Below are 23,946 nucleotides of genomic sequence, written 5' to 3'. Positions count from 1 at the left end.
GTGATTATAAATGGAGAATGTTTCTAAAACCCAAGGTCAGAGTGCCTTTTGTTAATAGACAAAGAATTCTGGGAAACAGTCAGAAAGGAACTAATGTACCCTGCACTTCAACTAGCGAGAGGAAAGCATCCTCAGCTCCTGAGTGGATATAGATGCTAGTGGTTGAACACAGTGACAGCAGGGCTGGGATCCAGGATGAGGCAGAAGACATCTCCACAGTAAAAAAAAAATGGCCTGAAACCTCAGGCAGCAGTGGAAGAAAGAGGATGTAAAACTAGGAAAGGCCAGAAGATGGTTTCGATGAGCAGAGCTTTCTAAAAATGAGATGATCTTTAGATGATATTTAGTACACTTAAAGGAAAAATCTAATATTTTGCACATCCATTTCATAAGCCAGCTATGTAAAATATCTCATGAGCTCAGGTGAATAATGGAACTGAACTTAGCATTAGGGTTTTAGAAGAAAGCATTTTAATTTTAAACAATAGGATTTTTATTGATAAAAGGTATACTTGCATTTTAGTAGCATTGGGCTTCCGTGATAGCTCAGTTGGTAAAGAATTCACCTGCAATGCAGGAGTGTATGTGTGTGTTAGTCGCTCAGTCGTGTCTGACTCTTTGCGACACCATGAACTATAGCCCTTCAGGCTTCTCTGTCCATGGAATTCTCCAGGCAAGAATACTGGAGTGGATTGCCAGACCAGTATTCTGGCCTGGAGAATTCCATGGACTGTACAGTCTATGGACTCACAAAGACTCAGACATGACTAAGCGACTTTCACTTTCATACTTACATTTGTAATTTCTTCTCTCCATAATTTATAAGCAAAGAGAGCTAGCATACAAAAAACTTTCTACTAAAAGTCTTAGACTGTAACAACAAGATAATCTCCTAGGGGAAAAAAAAATGAAACCTCTGCTACATTTAACCTAGCAATAATCTCATTTTGAAATTCTGTATGACATTTATAGAAGCATGAAGAGGAAATTTGGGGTTTGGCTGGGATAGGGGTTATCACAAAATTATTTGTATCACATCATATATTACATTACATTACATTGTATCATGTCATATCATATTACTATAATTATCTATTCAGACACTTCTCTGCATTTTGGTTAAAGCCTGAGACAAATACTAGAGAAAATAACAGCCAGCAGATTTTTCTCCATCAGAGCCCCCAGAGGTGAGATGCAGTTTAATGAGCTAGCATGTCAGAGAACTAAAGAATATATTTTGATAAAAAGTAACCTTCAGGGTTTGGGAGAAATTTTCAGATGGAAAAGTGATTTTTGCCACAAACAATATTAAGTTAGAAAAGATCTGTAACACCTGCCATTCATCTGTGCTAGGGGGGAAAATCACAAAGCTAGGCAATGAAAGTGTGAACCCTGGGCTGCATGGAAATGACGATGGAGCTCTGCTAAGGAAAGAAGAAGGGGCCCCTTGGGCACTGACAGGAGGGCAGAGGGCAGACAAACAAACATCTTAATAAGGAGGAGTGCCCAGGAGGCTATGCTCTGAAAGTGTTGCAAATAACAAACACACACACACACAAGAAGTAGGCTAACAGAATTTCCTTATGGTGTACAGTATTTTAAACATATCATCTCATTTGAGCATTAAAACAAAAAACATAATTTTAAAAGAGGTTATGATCTCCTTTGTACTAATGAAGAAACATTGGCTGGAAATTAAGCAGTTTGTCCAAAGTCATACAATTTAAAAAGCCCAAGTACCAAGCACTGGTGTAGTCATTATTTAATATTTACCCTTCAAAAGCCCATAGGTCTTGATGCTAAGCCATATATAAGCATGAAATTTTAGCCTTTTTGATGGTCTTTCTCAATTACTAAACTTAAGTTGCTGCAATTACTTTTTCTTTTCTCTGTCTCTGGGATCCACAACAAGGGATTTTCCCTAAGTACCATCACCTCTCTGCCAATCCTTTGCTCACTCTTCAGCAGGTGATAAGACACCTGACTAGAAGGCAAGCCTGCATGGAGACAGCTAAGATTATCCTCCATTTAGCTGTGTGGTCAAAAGAGCTACATGAAGTGGCTGCCTTGTAGAACACGGCCCATAATGGCTTGGGTACATCTGCCTGGGTCTGGGTTTCAGTAAACAGGCCAAGTTGATTGTCATGCTAAGCTATTTCTGCAGCTTAAATGCTGTTATTAAGAAAGGAGTTCTCTTGGACACAACTTTGATTCTTTGTCTTATTTCTCAAGTTGTCATTAATCTCAAATGGAGGACAGGTATGCCATTTATTGAGGACTCACTCAGAAACCCCAGTGCTAACAATAATACTTTCTCTCTAAGCATGAGTGCCATTACAATTTCAGATTCAGATATCAGGTTCTGGTAATGATGAACTGAGTACTTTGACCTGACCTCTGAGTAGAAAAGCTCATTATCATGTATTTTTAAAAATCTCTTTAAAGGACTTGAATAGTTAAAATAGTGAAGCATTACACAGAGGTTCAGGAAGGTGAGCCTGGAAGTTTGGAGGTGGTTTTTTCCTTGCAGATTCCAAGAGAAATGTCAGAGAGGATAAAAGACTGAAATGTATCTTTTGAAGGACTCCTTTAAGAGATAAATATCAAAATTAGATTTAAAATCATTTAAAAGAATAAAAGGAAGGGGCCAAAAGGCTGCACCCTAGGATTAAGTGTAAATCAGAAATCACTTGTCTCCTGCATAGACTGCAGCTGAGATCTGAATCAATACCATTCTTAAAATAAAATTGATGTGATTCTGCATTGTTATAGCCCCTTGATACCTGAAAGAAGAAAACATACATATTCTCTGAAGAGAGATAACATCACGTAGCAGATCTTATATTATTCCTACAAACAACCTTGCAACTATAAGTCCCAACAAAATAAAAAAATAACATTGCAAAAACTGACAGAAAGAACTCCTTCCCCAAAAAAAAGAAAAGTGAGTAAAATAATGGATCAACAGTTAACAAAAGGACATATCTAAATGGCCATCAATTATGAACATTTATTCAAAATATCTAGGAAAGGGTGAATTTCAAATTTAAAATGAAATAACACATCCACTCATTGGATTATTATAAATTTTAAAAAGTGTCATTTCTCTTGTTGGCAGGGAGAATCAATATACTAAAAAAAACTGTAGTTAGAAATGTTAAGTTATACAGACTTTCCTGGAAAAGCATCTTTTAACATCTGTCAAAATTAAAAATATACCTACTATTTGGACCAGATTATTTATAGGACTCTATTCTATAGAAATAAAATTATCATTATATAAGGACATATGTTGAGGGTGTTAATTGATCCATTATTCTTAGGGGAAAAAAAGATAAAGAAAATAAAAAGAAAAGGATTCTAATTCCTTTGGAGTATATCTGAATGTTCATCAATCATGAAAACATATTCAACAATCCCTAGTCAATGAAGAAACATACCAATTCTCATAAGCCAGAAAGTCACTTCCCCAAATTCCATCCCCTAGATAGTTGTATATTAGGGTTTGGCCACCAGACAAATTTGCTTGAATTATGAAGCCAAAAGGGAAGCAGTAGTCATTATATTCTAAAGTCGATACAGGTGACCAGTTAAGACAGTTACCATTACAGCTTACACATGGTGGAGCTGATCTTTTGGCTCACCTTGTAGGCTTGGGGCACCTGTCAGACCCACATCTACTTCAATTCCCATGGAATCTCCTGTGAGCTTGACCCTTGAGACGAGAATCTGTGCAACTCCTTGGTGAAGATCACCAGTCTTTTCTAAATCAAACACATAGCCAAGGTCAAAGGCATTGAAAAGCAGATATGGGTTCCAATTTGATTTAATAGATTCAAGTTGGTCCTCCCAGTTGCCATTTTTCCTAACTCTTCTTTACCTGATTTCCAGCTTTTCTTCCTATTAGCCCTTCTGACTTAACCTCACTGGTGGTTACTGAAGGATAGGTAACCACCCTCCTTTGACTTCTTCACTAGCTTCCACAAATGTGTTGGGTGTAATCCTTATAATAAGACCCTTTTCCCATATCACTTATGGTCATTGTGTTTCCCTGTTAAAACTGATTAAATTCCATTAATAGGAAACTGGAAGAAAAAATTAAAAATAGATTAAACAATGATTGCAAAAAATTATAACATTAAGCCTATGCAGAAAAATCCATAGCTTTTTAAAAAATTATATACAGAAGCTGAAATATTTTTTTTCCTAAATCCCAATAGATGATCTTGAATATGTTTAACCATGGATGCCCTTATCTAAGAACAGTATTCAAAAGTGGTGAAGTGTCGTGTATTTCTTGACTCCCTTCTTTAAAAAAAAAAAAAAAACTCTCTCTTTATATAGATTCTTAAGCACTTGATTAATGGAGGAAATCCATGTTTTGTGTGACCTTAACTATATGCAATTTGTAGATATATATTTTTAAGTAATTCAATACAAAATTGGGTTTTAGAATGAATGTACACCTATTGGGGAAAAGATATCATAAAAATTACAAATATTGAAAAGTTAACAGGCAATATAAACATCAAAAGCCTAGAAAATTAATATAATTAAATTATTAAATAATATACTTTCCTTCAAGGTTATGTTTGTGGATAATTACTCTTTGATTATCACTTTATACACATCAATTTTGTGAGATTATTTTCCACAGAGAGAATAGGAAGGTAATTTAGTTTTTCCTCTAGCATGGCTGATGGAAATTCATTTATTACTGATTAGCTTCACAACTCATGTCATGTAAATGTTGATTGTTGTCAAATTTGGAGAATCTTCTATCAAGTTTCATTCACATATGAAATATGAAATTTTAAAGTCTATATGAGCTGTAGTGCTTGGGAGGAACATCAAGTTTTGTACTGCTGTGACTACTTTTAAGTACTGTGAATTAACAGCACTCACAACCGATACTCATTCACTGATGACATTGTGTCCCTTGACTCAACTGGGTATAGAAGAATTCTTTGAAATAATTCCTTAACCTTGGCAGCTAAAAAACACTGATGCACAATGTGACTGCAACTACATAAATACAATCTCTTTAAATCCAAACTTCAATATATCAACATCTTAAATTTTCCTTTGGGCTTCCCTGATGTAGTTCAGCTGGTAAAAAATCTGCCTGCAGTGCAGAAGACCCCAGTTCAATTCTCCCTATACCTGGAGAAGGGATAGGCTACCGCTTCAGTATTCTTGGGCTTCCCTTGTGGTTCAGCTGGTAAAAAATCCACCTGCAATGTGGGAGACCTGGGTCCAATCCCTGGGTTGAGAAGATCCCCTGGAGAAGGGAAAGGCTACCCACTCTAATATTCTGGACTGAAGAATTTCATGGACTGTATAGTTCATGGGGTTGGCAAAGGGTCAGACCTGACTGAATGACTTTTACTTTTACTAACTTTTCCTTAGGCAGATGTCAAAAATGCCCATGGCCTCTCTAGTGCCACCCATATAAAAGGAAGCACAACTGAGTTAAGAATCGCTTGATAAAGGACAGAAATGGTATGGACCTAACAGAAGCAGAAGATATTAAGAAGAGGTGGCAAGAATACACAGAAGAACTGTACAAAAAAGACCTTCACAACCAAGATAATCACGATGATATGATCACTCACCTAGAGCCAGACATCCTGGAATGTGAAGTCAAGTGGGCCTTAGAAAGCATCACTACAAACAAAGTTAGTGGAGGTGATGGAATTCCAGTTGAGCTATTTCAAATCCTGAAAGATGATGCTGTCAAAGTGCTGCACTCAATATGCCAGCACATTTGGAAAACTCAGCAGTGGCCACAGGACTGGAAAAGGTCAGTTTTCATTCCAATCCCAAAGAAAGGCAATGCCAAAGAATGCTTAAACTACCACACAATTCCACTCATCTCACATGCTAGTAAAGTAATGCTCAAAATTCTCCAAGCCAGGCTTTAGCAATACGTAAACTGCGAACTTCCAGATGTTCAAGCTGGTTTTAGAAAAGGCAGAGGAACCAGAAATCAAATTGCCAACATCTGCTGGATCATGGAAAAAGCAAGAGAGTTCCAGAAAAACATCTATTTCTGCTTTATTGACTATGCCAAAGCCTTTGACTGTGTGGATCACAATAAACTGTGGACAATTCTGAAAGAGACGAGCATACCAGACCACCTGACCTGCCTCTTGAGAAATCTGTATGCAGGTCAAGACGCAACAGTTAGAACTGGACATGGAACAACAGACTGGTTCCAAATCGGGAAACAAGTACATCAAAACCGTATATTGTCACCCTGCTTATTTAACTTCTATGCAGAGTACATCATGAGAAACACTGGGTTGGAAGAAGCACAAGCTGGAATCAAGATTAATGGGAGGAACATCAATAACCTCAGCTATGCAGATGACACCACCCTTATGGCAGAAAGTGGAGAGGAACTAAAAGGCCTCTTGATGAAAGAGGAGAGTGAAAAAGTTGGCTTAAAGCTCAATATTCAGAAAACGAAGATCATGGCATCTGGTCCCATCACTTCATGGGAAATAGATGGAGAAACAGTGGAAACAGTGTCAGACTTTATTTTGGGGGGCTCCAAAATCACTGCAGATGGTGACTGCAGCCATGAAATTAAAAGACACTTACTCCTTGGAAGAAAAGTTATGACCAACCTAGATAGCATATTCAAAAGCAGAGACATTACTTTGCCGACTAAGGTCCATCTAGTCAAGGCTACGGTTTTTCCAGTGGTCATGTATGGATGGGAGAGTTGGACTGTGAAGAAAGCTGAGCACCAAAGAATTGATGCTTTTGACCTGTGGTGTTGGAGAAGACTCCTGAGAGTCCCTTGGACTGCAAGGAGATCCAACCAGTCCATTCTGAAGATCAGCCCTGGGTGTTCTTTGGAAGGACTGATGCTAAATCTGAAACTCCAGTACTTTGGCCACCTCATGTGAAGAGTCGACTCACTGGAAAAGATTGATGCTGGGAGGGATTGGGGGCAGGAGGAGAAGGGGACGACAGGATGAGATGGTTCAATGGCATCACCAACTCGATGGACGTGAGTCTGAGTGAATTCCGGGAGTTGGTGATGGACAGGGAGGCCCGACATGCTGCTATTCATGGGGTCACAAAGAGTAGGACATGACTGAGCAACTGAACTGAACTTAACACAGACACTGGTATGGACTGTGATCAAATATTTTGTTTTTGTAATCCCACTCTTGAGCAGATATCCAAGGAAAACCATTATTTGGAAAGATACATGGACCCCAATGTTCATTGTAGTACTATTTACAGCAGCCAAGATATGGAAGCAAGCTAAATGTTCATCATCAATGGAAATAAAGATGTGGTACATATATACAGTGGAACATTACTCAGGCATAAAAGCATGAAATATTGCCATTTGCAGTAACATGTGCGGACCTAGAGATTATCATACAAGGTAAAATAAGTCAGACAGAAAAACACAAATACCATATGATATCACTTGGATGTGGAATCTAAGGAAAAATGATACAAATAAACTTAATTACAAAAATAGAAAGAAACTCACAAACTTTGAAAACAAAGTTATGATTACCAAAGGGGTAAGGTGAGGGGAGGGATAAGTTAGTAGTTTGGGATTAACATATACACATTACTATATACAAAATAGATAATCAACAAGGACAAGAAACAATACTCTATAATAACCTATATGGGCAAATAATCTGAAAAAGAATGGATATATGTATGTGTGTAATTGAATCACTCTGCTGTACACCTGAAACTAGCAGAACATTGTAAATCAACTACACTCTATTATAAAATAAAAATTAAATTTAAAAATATTTTGCTTTTGTAAATTTTATGAAATATGTGACATTGCAAATATGTGTGAAAGTCATTCAGTCGGTGTCTGACCCTTAGCAAATCCGTGGACAATACAATCCATGGAATTCTCCAGGCCAAAATACTGGAGTGGGAAGCCATTACCTTCTCCACGGGATCTTCCCAACCCAGGGATTTAACCCAGGTCTCCCACAGTTCAGGCAATACTTTACCTTCTGAGCCACTAGGGAAGCCCATTGCAAACAGTTCTTTTGAAATGGCCTGGGGACAACTTAGTTCTGAATTAAGTTAATTCAGAACTTAATTCTGAATTTTAAGTTTTGCTAACTTTATGGTAAATCATGGTTAAAAATTCTGTCAAATATGGGCAAGATATAGCAAAAATTGAGCCTCAACCCACGTGGCTCTTTGTCCATAGTTTCTTATTTATTTCATTTTTTTTCTAACCTGGGAGAAAGCTAATAATTTTTCCAGTAAAGAATTCTTTTCTCACTATCAGTCCTAAGTCAGTGAAATATTAGGGGGCCTTATCAGATTACCAATAAGTCCTTTTTCTCAACCTAGAATATTATAACCATAGGCATCACTCCACAATAAAAATTCTTCCAATTTCCTAACTTACCTTCCTGACTCTAGTTGCTGTACTTCCCAATTTATCCTACACATCCCACTCCAAATTAGCATCCTTAAAATTTGTTTTAATTTTCTTATCTCACAATATAAGTGTTACTTTTAGTCTTTCATGCTACAGTATTAAGGTCTGCTACAATTTAGGAATTTTCCAGCCATCTTTAATTATTTGGGACTTACAATACATACTATATTACATATAATTTATTCTATATGTGATTTCCTGGTATCTGAAAATAAAGACACAATCTCAGTGTCATGTATCATCAGAGCAAAGGCTGCTCTGTGCCTTCGCAAAGGCAAATGCTGTCTGTTTTAGGCCATGGAGTTGTTGCACTTGAAGCAAGTAATGAAAGGCTGTTTCTCTTTTATTTACACTGCAATCTTTGCACAAGACAGTTCACAGGAACACAATTCCCTGATCTCAATTTTCCCTGGGTGATGGCATCTTAATTAGAAACAGAGAGCAGACTGCCGTACAAAACAAATGAAAACAGGAGCACCTAGAAAGCAGAGGGCTTCCACTCTCCCATTGTTGACAGAAATGAGGATATCAGTACCTCAGACCTAGAAGCACCACAAAGAAAGCCACAGCCAATGTCCAGTCTGAGAATTCATGCCACAGCTCAACGTACTTTGAACAATGTCGTCTTGACAGTTTTCAGTGGAATGGCATATGAATATCAGAGGGTTTCTGTTCAGAGCTCTGAGAGTCTAGCAACCAATTCACATAATGGAAATGTGGTCCATTTGATTAAGTAGCACTGAAACATTATTAATTTGTCTAGATTTTTATTTTTCATTGAAGTAGATTTATATGCTAAGAATTTTAATAAAAGATTATCCACACATTTGCTAGATACCATCTAAGTAGTATTCTGATTCAACAGACTAGTTGTGTCCTTTAACCACCTCAAAGTTAAAGTGTTAGTCACTCAGTCATGTCTGACTCTTTGTGACCCCATGGACTGTAGTCTGCCAATTGCCTCTCTCCATAGAATTCTCCAGGTAAGAATGCTGGAGTGGGTAGCCATTTCATTCTCCAGGGGATCCTCCTGACCCAGAGATCAAACTGGGGTCTCCTGCATTGCAGGCAGATTCTTTACCATCTGAGCCACCTCAACTAAACAAAAATGCTTTGCCAAATGGAAATAATCTATACCTCATATCTGGGGTTTTTCAGGTTACAAATCAGCATAAATAACGATCTCTATTTTTCTCAACTTAAATAAACTAATGTATCAGGTAAATATGTTGAAAATATTAATGGTGCAAGAACATATTATGACATGAAGAAAGAAACAAATGATTCATATAATCAATTTCTTCACTGCCTGACACTGAAAGATGTATAGTTCTGGGAACTAGATACTCAATTTTCAAATCTTAATTCTATTTTATTCTAAATGTAAAATGCTATGAACTAGAATACAAGCAAGCTTGTCAATTTAAATCAGACTTCTTTCAAGCCACAGAATGTATCAAACTCCTACCAGTTAATACTTCTTTTAGAAACCAACTAATATTCTAATAGATTTAACATACAAGTTTAATTATCAAATTGAGGTTCAGCATAATCTAAGAATCAAATTATTAATGTAGCATTTAATTGCCAAAAGGTAATTTGGCAATTAAATTAAGAGGTAGATTAATAATTTGGTACTTAAAGGGGAATTTTTAAAGTAATAATTTATAGCACGCAAAACCAATAATGTCATGGGCCTGCAATTTTAAATTTTTGTTGTTGTTGTTGTCTGTTGCTCTTTTGACCTTTTTTTTTTTTTTTTTTACTTTACAATACTGTATTGGTTTTGCCATACATTGACATGAATCCACCACAGGTGTACATTAGTTCCCCACCCTGAACCCCCCTCCCACCACCCTCCCCATATCATCTCTCTGGGTCATCCCAGTGCACCGGCCCCAAGCAATACTCCATTGTGTATATGTACCACAGCTTTCTTATCCATTCATCTGCTGATGGACATTTAGGTTGCTTCCATGTCCTGGCTATTATAAACAGTGCTGTGATGAACATTGGGGTACATGTGTCTCTTTCAATTCTGGTTTCCTTGATGTGTATGCCCAGCAGTGGGATTGCTGGGTCATACGGCAGTTCTATTTCCAGTTTTTTCAGGAATCTCCACAGAGTTCTCCATAGTGGCCATACTAGTTTGCATTCCCACCAACAGTGTAAGAGGGTTCCCTTTTCTCCACACCCTCTCCAGCATTTATTGCTTGTAGACTTTTGGATCTCAGACATTCTGACTGGTGTGAAACGGTACCTCATTGTGGTCTTGATTTACATTTCTCTGATAATGAGTGATATTGAGCATCTTTTCATGTGTTTGTTAGCCATCTGTATGTCTTCTTTGGAGAAATGTCTATTTAGTTCTTTGGCCCAGTTTTTCATTTGGTCTTTTATTTTTCTGGAATTGAGCTGCATAAGTTGCTTGTATATTTTTGAGATTAGTTGTTTGTCAGTTGCTTCATTTGCTATTATTTTCTCCCATTCTGAAGGCTGTCTTTTCACCTTGCTTATAGTTTCCTTTGTTGTGCAGAAGCTTTTAATTTTAATTATGTCCCATTTGTTTATTTTTGCTTTTATTTCTAGTATTATGGGAGGTAGATCATAGAGGATCCTGCTGTGATTCATGTCAGAGAGGGTTTTGCCTATGTTCTCCTCTAGGAGTTTTATAGTTTCTGGTCTTACATTTAGATCTTTAATCCATTTTGAGTTTATTTTTGTGAATGGTGTTATAAAGTGTTCTAGTTTCATTCTTTTACAAGCGGTTGACCAGTTTTCCCAGCACCGCTTGTTAAAGAGATTATCTTTAATCCATTATATATTCTTGCCTCCTTTGTCGAAGATAAGGTGTCCATAGGTGTGTGGATTTATCTCTGGGCTTTCTATTTTGTTCCATTGATCTATATTTCTGTCTTTGTGCTGGTACTATACTGTCTTGATGACTGTGGCTTTGTAGTAGAGCCTGAAGTCAGGCAGTTGAATCCTCTAGTTCCATTCTTCTTTCTCAAGATTGCTTTGGCTATTCGAGGTTTTTTTGTATTTCCATACAAATTGTGAAATTATTTGTTCTAGTTCTGTGAAAAATACTGCTGGTAGCTTGATAGGGATTGCATTGAATCTGTAGATTGCTTTGGGTAGTATACTCATTTTCACTATATTGATTCTTCTGATCCATGAACATGGTATATTTCTCCATCTATTAGTGTCTTCTTTGATTTCTTTCATCAGTGTTTTATAGTTTTCTATATATAGGTCTTTAGTTTCTTTCAGTAGATATATTCCCAAGTATTTTATTCTTTTCGTTCCAATGGTGAATGGAATTGTTTCCTTAATTTCTTTTTCTATTTTCTCATTATTAGGGTATAGGAATGCAAAGGATTTCTGTGTGTTGATTTTATATCCTGCAACTTTACTATATTCACTGATTAGCTCTAATAATTTTCTGGTGGAGTCTTTAGGGTTTTCCATGTAGAGGATCATATCATCTGCAAACAGTGAGAGTTTTACTTCTTCTTTTCCAATTTGGATTCCTTTTATTTCTTTTTCTACTCTGATTGCTGTGGCCAAAACTTCCAGAACTATGTTGAATAGTAGCGGTGAAAGTGGGCACCCTTGTCTTGTTCCTGACTTTAGGGGAAATGCTTTCAATTTTTCACCATTGAGGATAATGTTTGCTGTGGGTTTGTCATATATAGCTTTTATTATGTTGAGGTATGTTCCTTCTATTCCTGCTTTCTGGAGAGTTTTTATCATAAATTGATGTTGAATTTTGTCAAACGCCTTCTCTGCATCTATTGCGATAATCATATGGCTTTTATTTTTCAATTTGTTAATGTGGTGAATTACATTGATTGATTTGTGGATATTGAAGAATCCTTGCATCCCTGGGATAAAGTCTACTTGGTCATGGTGTATGGTCTTTTTAATGTGTTGTTGGATTCTGATTTCTAGAATTTTGTTAAGGAATTTTGCATCTATGTTTATCAGTGATATCGGCCTGTAGTTTTCTTTTCTTGTGGCATCTTTGTCAAGTTTGAGTATTAGGGTGATGGTGGCCTCATAGAATGAGTTTGGAAGTTTACCTTCCTCTGTAACTTTCTGGAAGAGTTTGAGGAGGATAGGTGTTAGCTCATCTCTAAATTTTTGGTAGAATTCAGCTGTGAAGCCACCTGGACCTGGGCTTTTGTTGCTGGAAGATTTCTGATTACAGTTTCAATTTCCGTGCTTGTGATGGGTCTGTTAAGATTTTCTATTTCTTCCTGATTCAGTTTTGGAAAGTTGTACTTTTCTAAGAATTTGTCCATTTCTTCCACGTTGTCCATTTTATTGGCATATAATTGCTGACAGTAGTCTCTTATGATCCTTTGTATTTCTGTGTTGTCTGTTGTGATCTCTCCATTTTCATTTCTAATTTTATTGATTTGATTTTTCTCCCTTTGTTTCTTGATGAGTCTGGCTAATGGTGTGTCAATTTTATTTATCCTTTCAAAGAACCAGCTTTTGGCTTTGTTGATTTTTGCCATGGTCTGTTTTGTTTCTTTTGCATTTATTTCTGCCCTAATTTTTAAGATTTCTTTCCTTCTACTAACCCTGAGGTTCTCCATTTCTTCCTTTTCTAGTTGCTTTAGGTGTAGAGTTAGGTTATTTATTTGACTTTTTTCTTGTTTCTTGAGGTATGCCTGTATTACTATGAACTTTCCCCTTAGCACTGCTTTTAAAACAAAGAACACACACAGACTGAAAGTGAAGGGCTGGGAAAAGATATTCCTTGCAAATAGAGACCAAAAGAATGCAGGAGTAGCTATACTCATATCAGATAAAATAGACTTTAAAACAAAGACTGTGAAAAGAGACAAAGAAGAACACTACATAATGATCAAAGGATCAGTCCAAGAAGAAGATATAACAATTATAAATATATATGTACCCAGCATAGGAGCACCACAATATGTAAGACAAATGCTAACAAGTATGAAAGGGGAAATTAACAATAACACAATAATAGTGGGAGACTTTAATACCCCACTCACACCTATGGACAGATCAACTAAACAGAAAATTAACAGAGAAACACAAACTTTAAATGATACAATGGACCAGCTGGACCTAATTGATATCTATAGGACATTTCACCCTAAAACAATGAATTTCACGTTTTTCTCAAGTGCTCACAGAACCTTCTCCAGGATAGATCACATCCTGGGCCATAAATCTAGCCTTGATAAATTCAAAAAAAATTGAAATCATTCCAAGCATCTTTTCTGACCATAATACATTAAGATTAGATCTCAGTTACAGGAGAAAAACTATTAAAAATTCCAACATATGGAGACTGAACAACATGCTTCTGAATAACCAACAAATCACAGAAGAAATCAAAAAAGAAATCAAAATATGCATAGAAATGAATGACAATGAAAACACAACAACCCCAAACCTGTGGGACACTATGAAATTTTAATTTTGTAAAAGCAGACTACTGTGCAAATATTAAGTGATAAAGATCCATAATTTTGTTTCAGTTTGTTTTCAGGTTTTAGAAATTGCCTTCTTTTGTCTAAGGCAACAAAAAATATATAAATAATGTGGGTAGTGGTAAATCTTCAGGAAATTTGTAATAAATTTTGAAAATGTAATAGTCATTTACAATCAAAGGTAGATAGTTAAGAGTACCAGAATACCTCACCCTGAAATATACCTCTTTGGCATATGGATTATTTTGAGCTAAAGGCCAAGAACTAGTACTTATATCTGCTTTTAAAACCTTACTAAACAACCTCATTTACCATACTTAAGAAAAAAAACTTTTCATTTATATTGGAGTATAACTGACTAACAATGTTGTGATAGTTTCAGGTGGACAGTAAAGTGACTCAGCCATACATATACAAGTATCCATTCTCCCCCAAACATACTTCCAATCCAAGCTGCCACAGAACATTGCGAAGAATTCGCTGTGCTGTACAGTAAGTCATTGTTGGTTATCCATTTTAAATATATCAGAATGTACATGTCCATCCCAAACTCCCTAACTATCCTGTCCCCCCACTCTTACCCCTGGTAACCACAAGTTCATTCTCTAGGCCTGTGCATCTATTTCTGTTTTGTTAGTAAGTTCATTTGTATCATTTTTTTATATTGCACATACAATGGATATCACACAATATTTCCCTTTCTCTGTGTGACTTACTTCACTCAGTATGAGAATCTCTAGGTCCATCATGATACTGCAAATGACATTATTTCATATTTTTTTAATAGCTAAGTAATATTCCAATGGGTGTCCTTGGTGGCTCAGTGGTAAAGAATCCACCTGCAACGCTGGAGACAGTTCAGTCCTTGGGCCAGGAAGATCCCCTGAAGAAGGAAATGGCTCTCCACTCCAGTATTCTTGCCTGGGAAATCCCATGGACAGAGGAGCTGATGGGCTACAGCCCATGGGGTGGCAAAGAGACTGACATGACTTAATGACTAAATAACAAGAACAATATTCGATTGTATATATCTATCACATCTTCTTTATCCATTCCTCTGTCAATGGACATTTAGGTTGCTTCCATGTCTTGGCTATTGTAAACACTGCTGCAATGAACACTGGGGTGCATGTACCCTTTTCGACATTTTTTTTTCTGGATATATGTCCAGGAGAGATTTGGGAATCATAGTTTTCCTGATGACCTTCCCATAATTTTCCTGATGACCTTCCCATAACTTGCCTCCCCTGCTCTGGAACCCCAAATCCCTTTCATTTGTTTAGTCCAAGTATCTAAGCCTAAATTCTAAGCACCTATTTGGGTTACTCATCATTGGGTGCTCCCATGTGTATGTGCAATGCACATGTTAATAAACTTCTGTTTCCTTTTCTCTCACCAGTCTTTTTCACTAGACTGATTTACAAGGTCCCAGCTGGACTATTTAAGATGGGCAGGGAAAAAAAGATTTTTCTATGATACAATAGGTGTTTTCTGGTCCCAACTCTTCATATTTTAATATATACAATACTTCATCCTCATGCATATGTAATAGTTTATTTATGTGTAGCCAGATTCTTAATGGCATAAATATATGAACCAAAATATTCCCACTCTTAAGTCTTTGTCTTTCTTTTCACATGTTGCCTGCTCATGCCACCCTCATTCCATGGTAGAAGCATCTCTTCTGCATTTTTTTCCAATAAGAATCAACTTCCAAAATCCTTCCTTATTTTTAGATACAAACACACACTTTCTTGCTCTTTTCTTTTTTTTACAAATATCCTTCCCTACTCTTCATCCTGCTGTCCATCACCTTCACTCTTTAAATCTTGTCTTCCGTTCTTAAATTCTGACTTTTGATATCCTGGAACCCAGAAGTTTAGAAGATACTCTCATTAAGCTGAGAAACAGATGAACTCCAAAAGAGAAAAGAAGGAAGCAGTTTTCATGTCCTCCATCATTTATTCAATCTACCATGAGTCAAAATAATACAATTATAAGCACTCCCTGTTCTATTCTCCTTGATACCATCTTCATTAACCAACAGTATTTCAAAGTCTACTAAGTAAAATAAATTCATTCTATGAAATGCAAACTCAATATTTTTCTGTTTTTTTTTACTACCTTTTCCTATCAAGTCATAAGACATTATGAGCTGATAAAACATAATAGTGTATACCTCTTACACAGTCTTTAATGTAGACTTAACAAAATTTAAATAATTCTACTGAAAATTACCTATTTCAGAATCTCTAATTAAACAACATTCTCTTTGAATTGCTATGCTGAAATCATTTAATAACTATGCCAGGAGACATAATTCATAAAATGTATTTAGTATATGGCTTTTTTTTTTTTGCCCTGAAAATGCTTTAGAGTTCAATTGTTCTACATTTCATAATGTATCTAGAAAGAGACTTGAGACCCTCAAAAGACTTACTGATTTCATTCCTTCTTCCATGCTATCAACAACTATTTATTGAGTACCAAATATGTGTCAAGTACTATGTTTGTCCGGGGCTTCCCAGGTGGTGCAGTGGTAAAGAATCCACCTACCAACACAGGAGATGCAAGAGATACTGGTTCAACCCCTGGGTCTGGAAGATCTCTTTGAGGAGGAAATGGCAATCCTGTCCAGTATTCTTGCCTGGAAAATCCCATGGCAGAGGATCCTGGTGGGCTTCAGTCCATGGGGTCACAAAGAGTCGGAAATGACTGAGTACACACAGACACACACATACACACACAGTGATTATATTAATAAAGTCTAAAAGTTAATTAGTCTCTCTATGCTTCTGTCAGATAAGACATAGGAAGCACGAGCTATCCCATCCATATTGTCATCTGATTATTGTTTTGAATGTTAGTTCTTTATTTTAAAATATGCCAAAGAGTTTATGTGTACAGACATCACTTATTTTTATTTTCCAATATAAATCTTTGCTAAACATTTTTTCCTGCATCACACTTTTTCCTTCTGGGTTTATTTTTTCCTCTTGCTAAAATATAGACTTTAGAGAAATCTCAGTGACATTTTGTGGGGAAAATAATATATTTTAGTGTTTAAATGTCCAGGAATATGATTCTTTCATGATTGTTTTAACAGCTTAGTTGGGTTTGAGTGAAAATGAAAGTCACTCAGTAGTGTCCAACTCTTTATGATCCCATGGACTATATAGCCTATGGAATTCTCCAGGTCAGAATACTGGAGTGGGTAGCCTTTCCCTTCCCCAATGGACCTTCCCAACCCAAGAATCGAACCAGGGTCTGCTGAATTAGAAGCAGATTCTCTGCCAACTGAGCTATGAGGGAAGCCCTAGTTGGGTATAAACTTTTGTAATCTTAATAAGACAAACCCAGTCTTGTAAAACACAGGGAATATCACCAATATTTTGTAATAACTGTAAAAAAGAGTGTAACTTTTAAATGCTATATAAGAATAAAAACAAAAATAATATGTCAATGTTTTTTAAAAAAACACAAATCCAATCTACCCAGTCTGAGTCATGTCATCTTTTATTTGTCATACATGAATGATACTGAAGGTACTCTTTCAGTATAAGAATTTATATCATTCTTCAGTTTTGTAAATTGTTGGCCTCTCTTAGATTCTCCTGGGCTTCTCTGGTGGCTCAGAGAGTAAAGCATCTGCCCGCAATGCAGGAGACCTGGGTTTGATCCCGGGGTCGGGAAGATCCCCTGGAGAAGGAAAAGGCAACCCACTCCAGTACTCTTGCTTGAAGAATCCCACGGATAGAGAAGCCTGGTAGGCTACAGTCCACAGGGTCGCAAAAAGTCGGACACAACTGAGCGACTTCACTTTCACTTAGATTCTCCTAGAGCATCTATATCTATGTTCTAATTCTTTAAACTTCATTTTATATTTTTTATCTCTTTATCTTTTTAAGTGGTATTTTAGGTAATCTTCAAAATTCTCTTAAAATTTTTCTCTTCAATTGACGCAAGTATAATCTTTATTGCACTTCCCATTTTAAATACTTTTCCTTTCCTTACAAAGAATCTAATTGGCTCATGGTTCACAAGAACCAGTCTTTGTTTTAGAGCTCCCACTTTTTGTTTTGCAGATATTGCTTCAAGGTTTCTAAACATATTTATTTAAAATACATTCTTGATAATTGAATTACATCTGTATTTTTTTAATCATTTCCTTTATTTACAAAGGTATTTCTTTACATTTTAGCAATTCAAAATTTTCATTTGAAAGTGCAATATTTTAAATATGTCATTATTTTTAATACTCTGGTTATGTTTTGAAAGGTCTGATCAACTCTTTTTGCTAATATGCTTTATAATTTTAATGTATGACTTTTTTTTTTTTGAACCCCCCCTCCCACCTCCCTCCCCATAACATCTCTCTGGGTCATCACCGTGCACCAGCCCCAAGCATGCTGTATCCTGCGTCGGACATAGACTGGCGATTCGATTCTTACATGATAGTATACATCTGTATTTGTATGATTGAAGTTTTGTTTGTTATCGTTTTCAGGTTCATGTGTTTGTTTGGAGTGAGGGACAATTCATATCTTGGAGTTGGATTTCTTCAGATGCTTTGTAAATTTTGTTGGTGTGTTTATTTTTCATGAATTTATTTTTCTTTCCCTCTCTCATTTCTCCTGTCTTCTTAATCACTATTTCAGTTTAGTTCAGTTCAGTTGCTCAGTCGTGTCCGACTCTTTGCGACCCCATGAATCGCAGCACGCCAGGTCTCCCTGTCCATCACCGACTCCCGGAGTTCACTCAAACTTACGTTCATCGAGTCGGTGATGCCATCCAGCCATCTCATCCTCTGTCTTCCCCTTCTCCTCCTGCTCCCAATCCCTCCCAGCATCAGAGTCTTTTCCAATGAGTCAACTCTTCGCATGAGGTGGCCAAAGTACTGGAGTTTCAGCTTCAGCATCATTCCTTCCAAAGTAGCCTCAACTCATCTCCTAGGGTTTCAAAAATCAGTAGCATATGTTATATGTCTTCAAGGATTTCACATTTTTAGAACTGAAGCTAATATTCCAATAATTGTCTACCTTCCTATCATTAGGATTCTTTGCTTTCTCCCTTCACTATCCATGCAACTGTTGTATACAGATGCAAACTTAGACAACAGAAAGGTTTTACAGCTTTGATTTATGGATGTGGAAATTAGTCTCCAATCTCCACCCCCCATAAGATACACTCAGCCCTCTTTTCGCAGAGGCATTGAAATCTGGAACCCCACTGCCAGCTCTAGGTAACAGCACTCTGTGTAGTAATGGTTTTGCATACTCAAACACTTCAGTTGTGTCCAACTCTTGCAACCCTATGAATTGTAGCCTGCCAGGCTCCTCTGTCCATGGGGATTCTCCAGGCAAGGACACTGGAGTGCATTGCCATGCCCTCCTCCAGGAGATCTTCCCAACCCAAGGATGGAACCCACATTTAATTACGTCGCCTGCATTGACATATGGGTTCTTTACCACTAGTGCTACTTAGAATGTCCAAGTAATGGCTTTAGTCTTATTTCAAAACAGTGGACTTGATCGTTTCTTATAAAAGATATTTTTAAATGATGAAATGTATCTTAACTATAATTAAAATAATTGCATATAATTTCTACATATTGAATATGGAAGAGAGAGATTGAGAACATCCAAATCTTCAAGATAATACAGCTAGCTATGGACAGAGGCAATTGACACAAATCTATTTTCCCTTTGCCTAATTAAGACCACCACCTTACTCATTCATTAAGCAGTTTTCTTCCTGTATTCTCTGTTGGTTTATCTACAATTTATTCACTCCTCCCAATGTCCATTATGAGCTGAATATAAACCTAGACATTAGTTTTTAAGTTACAGTCTTTGAAAATATTTAATCAGAAATGAAGTGTTTCTACATTTTCTAATAGCAAAACATTTTTCCTCTCTGTATAATCTTTCAAGAAAAAAAGAAAAATCTGTAATGTATCACTGATATATGATTCTTCAGTACTTTAGGAACAGCAACAGATAAAGATAATGGTAATTGGGAGATTACTCTTAAACTCTAATGTTCTTTGGCAAAATTGAGTGTATTTATGTAATACGATTCTGTTGTAAAATAAAGAATTTGAGTGATTATTGTTCCTGGTTCCTGAAAGGGAGACTCTAAATCTTTGCGATAGCTCCAGTTTTAGAAGTAGCTTTGTTATGCTATGAGATGAATTGCTGCGCTCTCCAGAGAGCTTCAGAATGGAAGCTGGTCTCAGACCTTTGAAAGGTCCTATTAAAGGGTTGGAGCTGAGAGCCATGTGAGGTCAACCTGATCTCCCAGAAACCTCTGGACCCCAAAGTCCAGTAGAGTTTTCTGGATGGTGAACACACTGATTGCCAGAAGAATATGCGCTGATTCCATAAGAAAGAATACAGAAGGTCTACATTATCTCCAAGACTTTGCCTTACACATCTCCCCATTTGACTGGTCCTCCTGATTTGTATCCTTTGTAACAAAATTGTAATCAAGGGAATTCCCTGGTGTCCCAGTGGTTAGGACTTGGCACTTTCACTGCTGTGGCCCCAGGTTCAAGCCCTGGTCAGGGAATTAACATCCCACAAGCCACACAGAGCAGCCAAAGGTAACACATAAAAACAAAATAAACCATTACTTAAAATGACTGGTAAAGAGAAAACGTTATAAAAATAAAAAAATTGTAATCAGAGGTATAGCACTTCCCTGAGTTCTGTGGGTTTTTCTGGTGACTTACCAAACAGTGAGATGGGAACCCTCACTTTTAGACCCAGACAATCAGAAGCGTGAGTGGTCTGAGAAACCCCCTGAACTTGTGGCTTGCATCTGAGGTGGAGGTGGCCTTGTCAGGTACCCTACCCCTTAATAAACCTGTAGTCTGATACTAACTCATGTTGGTGTCAGAACTGATTTTCAGTACTCCAGTGAGCACTGGAATAGTTGACATAGAAATAGAATAAATTCTTATTTTAATCAAAAATTATCACCACTGGGTCAGACACAAAAGTATTTATAAAATATGATTTGGAAACTTTAAGAAGAATAGAAAAGCCAAGAAGAGGCATATTTCTAAATTTTAGTAGCTGGCTGCCCCCTACTGACATTGCCTTAGTCACTGCTAGTATGCAAGTCTAAAAAGCTGATGGAGTCTCTAGGTTTTTGAAACAGCTAATTCTATAAAGTTGAAAATTTTTCTAAAGCTTGGTTGCAGCATTGATTTAACTCAATAGTCTACTCTGTGAAATTTAAAGTCTATTGCAATCCTTATATATCAATTATCATTAAAATAAAGAGGCTGTACTCTTCGGCAAATAAAGTCTAAAGTATACAGAGTTTAGTTTTTCTAAACTTCTGTTAGGTAAGATATAAAGAGACCTAGCTTTTCTCGAATTTAATCTTGAGCAATAACTTTAACCTTGAGCAATAACTTTAACATCTCAAGCCTACATTTCCTTATCCGTAAATTGAAAGTACTCTACAAAATGATTTCTGAATTCCCTTTTATATAACAAATTATTATTTTTTCAAAAAGAAGAGCCAAAGGGCTTTCTATATCAAACAGGAGTAATATTATATATATATATATAATAGAATGGCAACCCACTCCAATATTCTTGCCTGGAAAATCCCATGGACAGAGGAGCCTGATGGACTACAGTCCATGGGGTCACAAGAGTTGGACATGATTTAGTGACTAAACCAAACCAAACCAGGATAAGTAAAAATTCTAATTTTTTAGTTCTGAATTTTAAGAAATTCATGTTCTATAAATTTTTGAACTTGTACTTTCTCTAGGGAGGCCCAGAGATAAGTTATAGAATATATTCTTCAAAGATGTAGAGCAAAAAGGCAAAGTGGTTAGAGGGAAGGGCTAGAGCCTGGTAATTGATCCACTCAATAAAATTGCAAAGATCCAGTGCCTAAGGTGTTCAGCAAACACAGTTAAGAGTTTGCTCAGTAAATGTCCAGTAAACAGTTGGCATGCTGGAGCCAAGATAAATAACATAGGTACACTGGGCAGGAGATGGGAGATTAACAATAGGAATAGTTCGGAGCAATGCTCAGAAAATCAGGTAGTACTAGCATTAGAGAAATTTGTCTCCAAGAAGTAGGGACCAATCCTTGGAGGTGTTCTAGGAAGCCTCTCTCATTAGTGAACCATGATTCGGAAACTATAAGAGAAACACATTAACAGAAATGCATGTTTTTAAATTTCTTGGATGGTGAAACTAAAGCCTTTGCCAACAAAGGAGCCCATCAGGGTTTACCAGCAATCCTGCAGGACCCAAGAAGAGAAGCCCAGGCTGCTACTTGCATAAAACAAACATAGGCTCTGAGCTTTCATCACTGGGACACCATGCAATAGCCAAGCTGGAAACAATGATGACCCAAGGCACCACTTTGGAGTACAGGGATCAGCACTGAGCACTGTGTCCCAAATCATCTGAAGGAGTATATTCAGTATCAATGCCTCAAGTTGGGATTGGCCTGGGAGCTTGAGGTGGGTTGAATCTGTGGGAAGAGAAGTCAGTGGGCCAATCCAGGGAAGGTGGGAAAAGAAGAAGGAGAAAAAACAATGAGCAGAGATTTAAAAAAAAAATAAAACCACCTGGGAGACTGCATCTAGCAACAGTACAGCACACATCTGTCCAGCAAATTCCCATGAACCTGACAAGTTAAATTTAAAACAGATTTTTAAAATATTTCTATAAAAAATTAAGTTTTCCCTCAAATATGATATAGAACCGGCAAATGCCACCTAGTAAACTTAACATGAAGCAGAAAATATCCCCAAAATAATGTTCTATGCATTTCTACTTGGCACCAAACTGAACTCCAAAAATAGCCTTAAATATTCTCACACATCTGATGCCATGTATGTCAAAACCCAACTTTGACATTTATTAGGTTTCTGAAGGGCTTCCCTGGTGACTCAAATGTTAAAGAATCTACCTGCAGTGTTGGAGACCTGGGTTCAATCCCTGGGTTGGGAAGATCTCCTGGAGAAAGAATTCTGGCTTGTTTTCTGGATTCCTCCAGTATTCTGGTTTGGAGAATCCCATGGACTGTATAGTACATGGAGTCACAAAGATGTCTCAATTAGTCAGATATAAACCAGATATCATTGATAACTCTTGGAACTCTAGAGCATTTTCAGGATTTAAAAATACATGTATATAATAAGCCTTTATGTAGAAAGCAGTTTCACTGACAGAACCTAGAATGTTTTATTAAACATGTCCATCAGTTTATAATACATTTCAAATCTCATTACTGCTATGATAATCACCTAAGAGTGTGTTACAAATGAATATATATGTATAATATAAGCTACTGGTCAGGAAACTACTACAAAAATATGCATAGTAACTCTCCAGAAGCCATGTATACAGCATATTTATAAATGACACATGCTCATATAGGAAGAAGCATGAAATGTTAGTAATAAGATACAGAGGAGAAGGATGGAAACTGGATCATTATAATAAAACATAACTTTACAATTGTGTATATTAAAGACAGATCAAAGACATATGATCAAATAATTTTTAATCACAAAGTTACTTTTTCAAGTATTAATAATATGGAGGAGTCCTTTTGTAAAACCTCTTAGTATAAAACAGCTGGATTCTGGAGAAAACATAATTTTCATTTTTCACAAAAAGTAAGGGAAACCACCTGCGTGTCAATCAAACAACCACAAACAACCAATGAACTGAAACCAGTGGGGTGAGCATTGAGAACATACAAAGAGTAGAGTTGCCCTGAAGGAAATTGCTGATACAGGTTTGATTAGTTTTGAAAATGCTAAAGCTAAACTTCTGTAACTGAACCAGTGATGGTTCAGGGTCTGGAGAAGTATCTCCTGGCTTTAGCAAAAGCTAACACAAATACCATCAGTATGTAAGTATCCTCAGTCCAGTCAAATAGATTTTCTGTATGTAAAAATCAACCAAATACGTACTCCCTTTCAAAATTTATCAATATGCAAGGAAATAAACTATCATGAAAGTCAACAAA

General features: G+C 36.7%; 1 non-coding gene across 1 annotated transcript; it reads left to right on the top strand.

Annotated features, from left to right (window-relative positions):
- The first annotated feature begins 20,426 nt into the window (after window positions 1-20,426).
- On the top strand, window positions 20,427-20,499 carry TRNAE-UUC (transfer RNA glutamic acid (anticodon UUC)). The gene has a single exon. It is a non-coding gene; the product is annotated as a tRNA-Glu (tRNA).
- The last annotated feature ends 3,447 nt before the right edge of the window (window positions 20,500-23,946 follow it).

Source organism: Capricornis sumatraensis, chromosome 5 (assembly GCF_032405125.1).
Source record: "Capricornis sumatraensis isolate serow.1 chromosome 5, serow.2, whole genome shotgun sequence".
Taxonomy (NCBI): domain Eukaryota; kingdom Metazoa; phylum Chordata; class Mammalia; order Artiodactyla; family Bovidae; genus Capricornis; species Capricornis sumatraensis.
The sequence above is the reverse complement of the archived record's forward strand: the minus strand, read 5'-3'. Positions and strand labels throughout refer to the sequence as shown.